This window comes from Callionymus lyra, chromosome 1 (assembly GCF_982586985.1).
Source record: "Callionymus lyra chromosome 1, fCalLyr1.hap1.1, whole genome shotgun sequence".
In the NCBI taxonomy this organism is placed as follows: domain Eukaryota; kingdom Metazoa; phylum Chordata; class Actinopteri; order Syngnathiformes; family Callionymidae; genus Callionymus; species Callionymus lyra.
This window is the reverse complement of record NC_141818.1, coordinates 15,117,588-15,126,278: the sequence shown is the minus strand read 5'-3', so window position 1 is coordinate 15,126,278 and position 8,691 is coordinate 15,117,588.

The following is an 8,691-nucleotide window of genomic DNA, read 5'->3' as shown; positions in this document are numbered from 1 at the left end:
TGTCTAAGGATGAGAGGATACAGTCCACTCCGGCAAATTTTAAAGCTGTCGTTCGTTTTCCTTGTTTCTGTCACGTATCGTATCACATCCCTGCGAAAACACACCCTTAAGCAACAACGTGACTAACAGACTTCAAGTCTGGGGACTATGCTAGCGGAATAATTTGAAGAAACGAAGTTGTAAAAGTTATTTAACGGATAAAAGTTATGATAAGCAGTATAGGTTAAACCCGACATACAAATGAACAAGTCAACAAAATGATCTAAAAATAATGTATGCAGCACAAAGTTTCTGGATTTTTATGATTTATGTGACAATTTTAATCAACTTTCACAACTATTTTTATGTCAGCAAAATGAGTCTCTCGAGTCTGAGTCAGGTTATTTCCATTGTGACTAAAATTTAATTGTGTTGCTGATTTTTCAATTGTGTTGTGGCAAATGCATTTGTTGTGATCTTCCGCGACCATCGTACTTTTCAGTTCAAATTTGGTATGTTCTCGACATGTTTGCTTCTTCCTGCAGTCTAAATACAAATATACTATACATTTTCGGAAGCTGTCCAGGGTGTCCGGCAACTCTCATCACTAAAAGTATTCAGAGTAGGCTGTAACTCATTGCATACTTGAAACCAGACATAAACCAAATTTAGAAACTAGACAGTGAAATTCCTTGAGTAGACCTTTCCACCCAGATAATCTATACAGCTAAGAAATAAGTATAAGATTTTTGTGAATACTTACGTTAATACGTACACGCACCGAAAATTCCAATCTAAGACAAATGCTAAAGATCAGAAATGTGACATGTGAAAAGAGTTTTCCCAGTTTTCTCGCAGCCTCTGAGAAAGACCAGACAAATTTGTAATAACAGCACATGAATGATAAGAAGATTTCTCAGCAGCCTTTCCCGCATTAATTTAACGGTATTTATTCAGCATCATCCGAGTAAAATTATAATCGACTGAACACATACTATGATAGCAGGTCTATCTGTCTGTGTGACTTTGCCTGATCTTAATGTCTAATAGACTTTCAAACTGCTTGACAAAATGATCATGTAGACTATTGACGTCTCAGTGAAGGTTTCAGGGGAGAGTATAGCTCAGACAAGGGGGGCAGAAGACCCAAATTTAAACAAAGAGGTCCAAAATAAAATAAAGACCATCTGTATTACATCATCCATAAGATATCATTTAGAATTGTATGCTTATTTTGTTAATTGTAAGTGGAAGAGCGGACAGACGACTAAAATGAAAATTTAAAAAAGTCCAACAAAATCAAATGTATACCATGATTAATACGTAGGAAACAACAATGATTTCCATAATTCCATCTCCTTCCAGCAAATGTTAATCCTCCAGAATGTACGCTCTTCTTTCCTGCCTCTTAAAATATTTCCTTTTTAAATAATTATTTAATTTTATTATCTCCTTTTTTAGTTCTCTTCATACCCTTTCTAAATCAAACCTAAGTACCTGATCTACCAAGGTGATGATAGGTATCTCAGCTAGTCTCATATGAATTTGGTTACAAAAATTAGATTACAATTAATACATTTTTGTTTTGCCTTTTAAAGACTGGTATTGATTTGAAAATGTGATTGTTTTTGTTTTTTATATATATATATATATATATATTTAAAATACAAGAACATCTGAAAATGAACCCAGCAGCTGCAAACATATACTAACTGTTGACGAAAATCATCTCTATTTTTGACAACTACTCAGAATTACACACCATCATCAACTCCTGGTGAACTTTCTTTGTTTTTCACCAAAATCATCTAAAGCTCAATATTTAGTGCATCAAAGGGATTTCTCTATCACTTTATTCACAGGTGTATGTGTTAATGCTATAAATGACACCAAAAGAAACCACAAATGTGCAGGGAATACATCAACTTGTTCTTGAATTTCTGTCACTTATCGAATTAAATGTCTAACAATACTCACTTTGGCTGCTATTATTTGAAATATAAAGTCAATTTCAGAATTTGCACATCATAATTCAAATGCTGTAATTACCTGATACAAGCCACGTTTTCCTTTTCCTTTCAATGTATCACGCAGATTCTTTTAACTGCAAGCATTGTGACGTCAAACCTCGGCCGGCCAGCAAGGGTAAATGTAAATTCAGAGCCTCACACTGCGATGCGTTTGTTAGAAAGTGTTCAGCCGGCATACTCAAATAGGGTTTCAAATGAGTTCAAAGAAAAGGAGGTATTTTCAAGCCGGTAACTCTTTAAACTTTGTGAAAATCGTTCATCCAACTTCCTGTTCGGTGAAAAACAAGTTGAAACAAATGACCCTTTCCTTGCAGTTCGAGCAGCACCACCCACAAGGGCAGAGGAGTTTATGAAGCAAAGGTTTGACTATTCCACCTACACAACACTCTGTCAGCGTGACACACACACTACCCTTGGTCAAGAATGTGTGGCAAACTTTGTGATGAGGCCGAGATTGCTCAGCCACCTACTATTCTATTACCCTGGCAAAACAGGTCAGGAGAGATTGGTCGGGCAGTCGGAATAGAACACTCAGCCGATGTGCTTCAACTCTGGCAAGTGATAAGACTTTAACAGCTTTAAGTCAATGTCCAATAATAGAAAAAGGGAAGAAGAAATTTAACTTTTGGTGCTTTGAACAGAAGCCGAGGGGGAGAATATATACAACAAGATTAATAAATCGGAGGCAAATAAAGTTTAGATTTAAGTGTTTGAATTTGGGAGAAACAAATTCTCGTTTATGATTTCTTTTTTACTGTAACAACAGAGTTTTCCTAAATAATAGTTATGGTCTTATGATGCTTCATGAAGCAGTGTCATTATTTTCAGAGTCCACTAGATAGCGGTCTCTGCACTCCCTTTGTTTTAAACAACTTTTCTAGTAGAAAATCATGTAATCTTTAACTAATGGCGCCACCTACTGAGCCTTAAACAACATGACACTGCTTTACTGACCCATCATTACTACAGTATTATCCGCACTGTTAGGCGCACCAGATTATAAGGCACACCTTCGATGATTGGCCTATTTTCGAACAGTTTTCATAAATAGGGCGCATCGGGATTATAAGGCGCACAGAATAAAAGCTACAGACAAACGTTTGACTGGGGTTGCGTTATGCATCCACTAGATAAAGCTGTGCTAAAGGGAATGTCAACAAAACAGTCAGATAAAGTTAAACTTAATTAAGAGTTCTGACCACTCAGTTCACTCCCATGGTAACGAACATCAAATGATGTTTAAAAGGCTTCAAGCATCAGCGCGTGAGACTGGTGTTGTGAGCAGACAAATGTTGAGTCGCAGCAGAGAGAGCATGTGTATGACAGCTAGAGCCGTGTGTATGACATGTTGAACGCACGTGTATGACTGGTTATTGACTGGTTGAGTGTACAACAACCAAGACACACTCGCTCAAACCGGTGGCAGTAATATCACTCCATAGACGTCCACCATGACATGACGTGCATCGTTAATTCCACCCCGTGATGACGCAATGACGTAATCCAGCCCACGGCGTGTCGGCTCAGTCAACGCAGAGTCATGAAAGTGTTGTTGTGTTGTAAACAAGTCACCCACCAGGTAATGTTCATATATAAGGAGCTCTGGATTATTCTTTGAGAAAATGATAGTGCCGAAATTACGGTACTTGAACCTTCTCTTGTTTAAGGAACATGAAAACAGAAGGTTAATGGATTACTTTACACCGACTGTGTCAATGTGTGGCGTCCTCAACCGTTGTATTGAAAGAGCACACCAGAGATGACATGATATCAGTGTCTCCAATTTCACTTCCCATTCTATGAAGCAGACACTTACTTAGGTTAACAGGCTCAGTATTCTCATTATTATAAGTTTTGGTATTACAATAGAAAAGTATCTCTCTTTATCAAGTGATGTTAGAATGCTATTGTTGGGCCTGAGGAAGCATTTCTGTAGTATGTGATGTGTTAGGAGGACCTTAGAATAGAAAGAAGAGAAGGAGCCCAGTGTGAGGCACAATAGAGACAAGTGCACTCAAGAATAAAGACTTCAGCGATCAGTCAGAGGAACAACTGAACATTGAGGACACTGCAAAGGCACAAGGAAAAGGGAATCTTTGTCTTGTGGTCACTAGCTTAAGCTTTTAGACATCAGTTCTAATTAAAGTGAAAACTATTCTATTCCAATAGTGTTTCTAGAAGACAAGCCATTGAGAGTCTCTGGTGCTTCCTGTAGCTCTACAGTGGTCCTACATTTGCACGTCTGGTGTGAAAGACGATGATGATCATCATATCACTTAAGTTGAAACGTGACATGAAGGAAGAGATTATTATAAAATAAGAAAAAGTGTAAAACAGAACCATGCCATGTCCCGGGTTTTATTGTCTTTATCTTGAGAGAGATGTTGCAATTCTCGCACGCAATTAAGGACCTGGAGAAGACATCGTTCTGGGGCTTCTACATTTTTTGCGGAAAACAAGGCTAAGTTACGATGAAGTGTTTTGGATCAGCTTTAAATTATATACTTTATTGAATATTGTTTTGATTGTTTAAGCGCTTTGTGACCCTGGTCTGGAAAAGCGCTATATAAATACAAATTACTTACTTACTTACTTACTTTACTTCGTCACAACAGACAACAGCTATTGCCACAAGCTTTAGGTAGAGACCCTAAAGAACAAGAGGTACTCCAGCCACATCTAACTGGAAGGAGGCCCTTTACTTACTTACTCTTGGTAAGCCTGGGATTATCACTCCATTCCCACTAAAATAAATGGAATACGGGGCCATTTTGGTGCTGCCCCCACAACCTGACCTTGAACGAGTGACATAAAATGGTTGGATTGATGGACAAATTGTTTAAAAAATAATTAAACCAAAGTAACAGGCTGGTCGCTGCCTTTCTTTTAAAGAATTAAATCCGAAGACGAAAACATCTTAAAATTCAAGGCACCTCGACTCTTTGTCCATTGTCCATTATCATTTGCTGTTCTACTTAAATAATTAGAGGATTGATTTCCTCATGCGTCTTATCATTAAATTCCTCCCCCGAAGGCTTTTTGGCAACCCAGCTGATTGGAGCGAATCAGAAATAAAATCAAATTAATACCCATTGTCAGTCCAGCGAACACAGTCACTGACGTGAGAGAAAGGAACCAGCAAGAAGATAACACAGAAGTCAAAGTCGACCGTTCAAAAAAAAAGGAAAGAATGGGTGGTGAAAAGGTGTGCGGGGGCAGGAGGGATGTGCGAATAAACAAAGGAGAACCTCTCAGAGACCTGATAACGACTCCAGAATATTATCATACGCTGACAGGAGAGGTGCGACAATTTGGAAAAACATATATTATTTTAAAAAAAAAGGAATTGCCGTGTTATCCTTTGACTCTTAAACAATTATGTAAATAAATTCTCTCAAAGTATCATGAAATATAAGCTCAATTTGTTTTTTCCAATCGTTTTCAGATCAAATATTGGTAGATTTTCAATGACCATAAGAATAAAACGTGCCAGTGTCGGGCCCGGGGGCGATTTGGGGCCCTGGAGGAGATTTTATGTGGCCCAAGAGGTTCGTTACAAACTGTATTATTCAACCAGAGACATTTAAGAAATTGTAAAAAACTAAAATTCTAAATGCCATTGAAAAGAACACAAAGTGAAACAATTCTTAGAGTCAATTCTAATTTCTAAAAAATAATTTCCACGAACATTATGTTGAATGGGATGTTAAAACAGGAGCATTTAATCGAAAATCTATGTGAGGTAACTCTTGGTTGGATGCCTTGGGTCAAATTTGGCCCCTTGCTTGTTTACACTTCATCAAATGTGGCGTCTCTTCCAAAAAGGTTTGGTCCCCCCGGAAGCAGATTTTTAACAGTCAGTGGACTCAGGTGTGAGCTCCTATTACATGCTCTCATCGCACTGTGTGTGAGCCGCGTACCCGTTGTGGCAAAGTATTTTTTACCATAGTTTCTGAATTAACAGTTTCCATTATTATCACACGTAATGACGACTTTATCGATGGGTGTTGGGAGCTAATGTGTTTACCATGCGGCGGTAAGCTTTTAAGCAGAGTTTTTGTTTTTTCTTTCATTTTTCAGGAGCCGCATGCACTTTGCTTGTCAAAAAACATCCGTCCTGGGCATAAGAATGGCATTTTAAAAAACAATTGTGAATGTCAACGTGGAAACAATTATGCTTCCCTTGGAGAGACTTGTGAATAGCTAACTGTCATTCTAATGCAAAATACAAAGTCAGTCAGAGGGAGGATGAAAATATACAACGGCAATCCCGCAGGATGGATGGAAGTAGTGGTGCTTGGCATGGTAATGGCTTATCATATGCATCTCCATTGTAACTCATCTAAACATGCGAAGGCTCGGTCCAGCAGATGTCACGTGTGGCTGGACAGCAGTTAGACAGGCATCAGAAGGCGCTGGGTGATAATTTTTTTCCACCGGGCCCTGCAGTGACATGATAATAACGCACTCATATCCTGCTGTGATTCTCCTGATCGACTGACAGTCCAGCACAAAAGGCTCTGAATTCATTAGTGACGGGGAGGTGCGTTTGCAGATCTGCTCCACGTACAAAGATCTTTTCGCAGCGAGGAAATGAAATAAAAAAAAATTCACGTTGGTAGGGAAGAAAATTGCGCGCGATTCTTTTGTGGGGGCTTCATTCAAGTCCAGCCTCTAACCTCCAACATTGTGATTAATATTCCATAGCGGTAAATAATAGATGAGTCAATACATTGTATCAGTTTCTACCTTGCCCTCATTACTCATTACGGTCACACTCTCAGATGTGCTACATCCCGGGCCGTAGCCCTTAGCAATTAGTTCCTGGAAAATACCAGGGGTCTTGTTATTCAAGCATGTATTTCATATTTTTATTGGTTTACTCAGAGCCACGCATGCAGCGGGCTATAGCAAACACGGCCTCAGCAAATCCCCGAGCTCCTCCGCCGTCAGCAAAGTAATTGGGGAGGGAGCCCCACAGGGTCCTCATACAGTGCTGAACCCTTTTTTCCCCCAGAAAGGTTGACATGGCAATGAAGGTAGATAGGAGTCAGTGTCCGTGTGCGACTCTGTGTGTGTGTAGCTCTACAAATGTGCGAGTACAGGGGGTGGTTCCAATCCTTTGTGTAATTTGGTCCGCAGGTCTTTAGAGACTTGATGGTTGACTGGGAGACCATCTGGTTCCCCAACCCCCTCCCCGCCCCCAGTTGTTTCACCCGTGGCGCCCCTTTTTTTCTGTGGGGATGTCCAATTTTGCACATGGTAAGGCTGAACGGGTGCCAATAGAAGCTCCCGCTGCCTAAAATTTGTTAATTAACTCTATCTCCCAGCAAGAAGACGACAAATTCACTTGAATTAAATCTGTGATTCATCACAGTCCAATGCATTTATTTCATTCATTATTTATGGTTTCCCGAATACGAGGCACTGAAATTGGCAGTTGCACATCTGGCATGATTACAAGGTTTCTTAAAAAAAACTTTTCTTACTGAATAAGAAAAATTAGGTTTTATATACTTGAGTTTTACTTTTTAGCAATTTTTAAATTATTTGAAACATAACATATTGCAGTATTTAAAGGGTTAGTTCACCCAAAATTCAAACTCATTTTTTACTCAACCTCATATCGCCTAAGGGTTGGGATTATTTACAGAGCAATCTGTTCCTTTTTAAAATTATAGACAAACATGTTTATTCATTTTAATGTAGGACTGGAGCTCAGTTTTCTTCGTCCGAAGAGAAACACTTAAGAACATCCAAGTACCTCCATACTGCTCGTCTGTAACCTCCATCTTGTATTGAAGATTGTATTTTTCCGGAAAAAAGAAACAAGTCTATATTTTACGATGGTGTGTGGCAGATGTTTAAAGAATAACAAGCACCCTAGAAGTGCTTGCGATATTTATCCGGAGTACTTCCAGTTTATATCACTTTTTATTCTTTGTACGTCTGCCACAAACCAGAGTAAAATAAAGACTTATTTAATTTTTTTCGTAACAATTCCTCATGTCCAGGCCTCAATACAAGATGGACGTTACAGACAAGAAGTGTGGAGGTATTTGGATGTTTCTAAGTGTTTCTTTATTGGACGAAGATGAAGACGAAAACAAACATTTTTGCCAATAAGTCTAAAAAAGAAAGAGTTACTGAAAATAATCCCAACCCTTGGTCGACAAGAGGGTGAGTAGAAAATGGGTGTAGTTTGAATTTTGGGTGAACTATCACTTTGAGAAACCCCAAAAGGGAAATTAAATTCCAGCTGCAACTGAATAGCAAATAAGAGAGGAGGTGAGTACGATTCGTCGTCTGACTGACAGCCAACCATTCAAGTTAGGGAGTGATGCTGCACCAACAGTTGAAATAGCATGTTCAGTTTTTGCCTCTCGCGGTAATCCACATAAACACCAACTGTCACATCTGCAATTATCAGTTCTTTTTCCTTGACAGACATTCTTAGACAACAGTGCCTTCATTTAGAAGCGAAGAAGTGAGTTGCGTCGCCATTGTGACACACTAACAATCTGCTTTGACTGCAGACACAGAGAGACGGAGTACGTGTCAAAAAGCTAGACAACAAACTTGAATTGATGTTATTGCATCCACTATTTCAGAGTGCTAAAAGGGATCGCTTCAACTTGCCCAAATATTTTCCATTTTATCGAAAAAAAATTGGGCTGCAAAC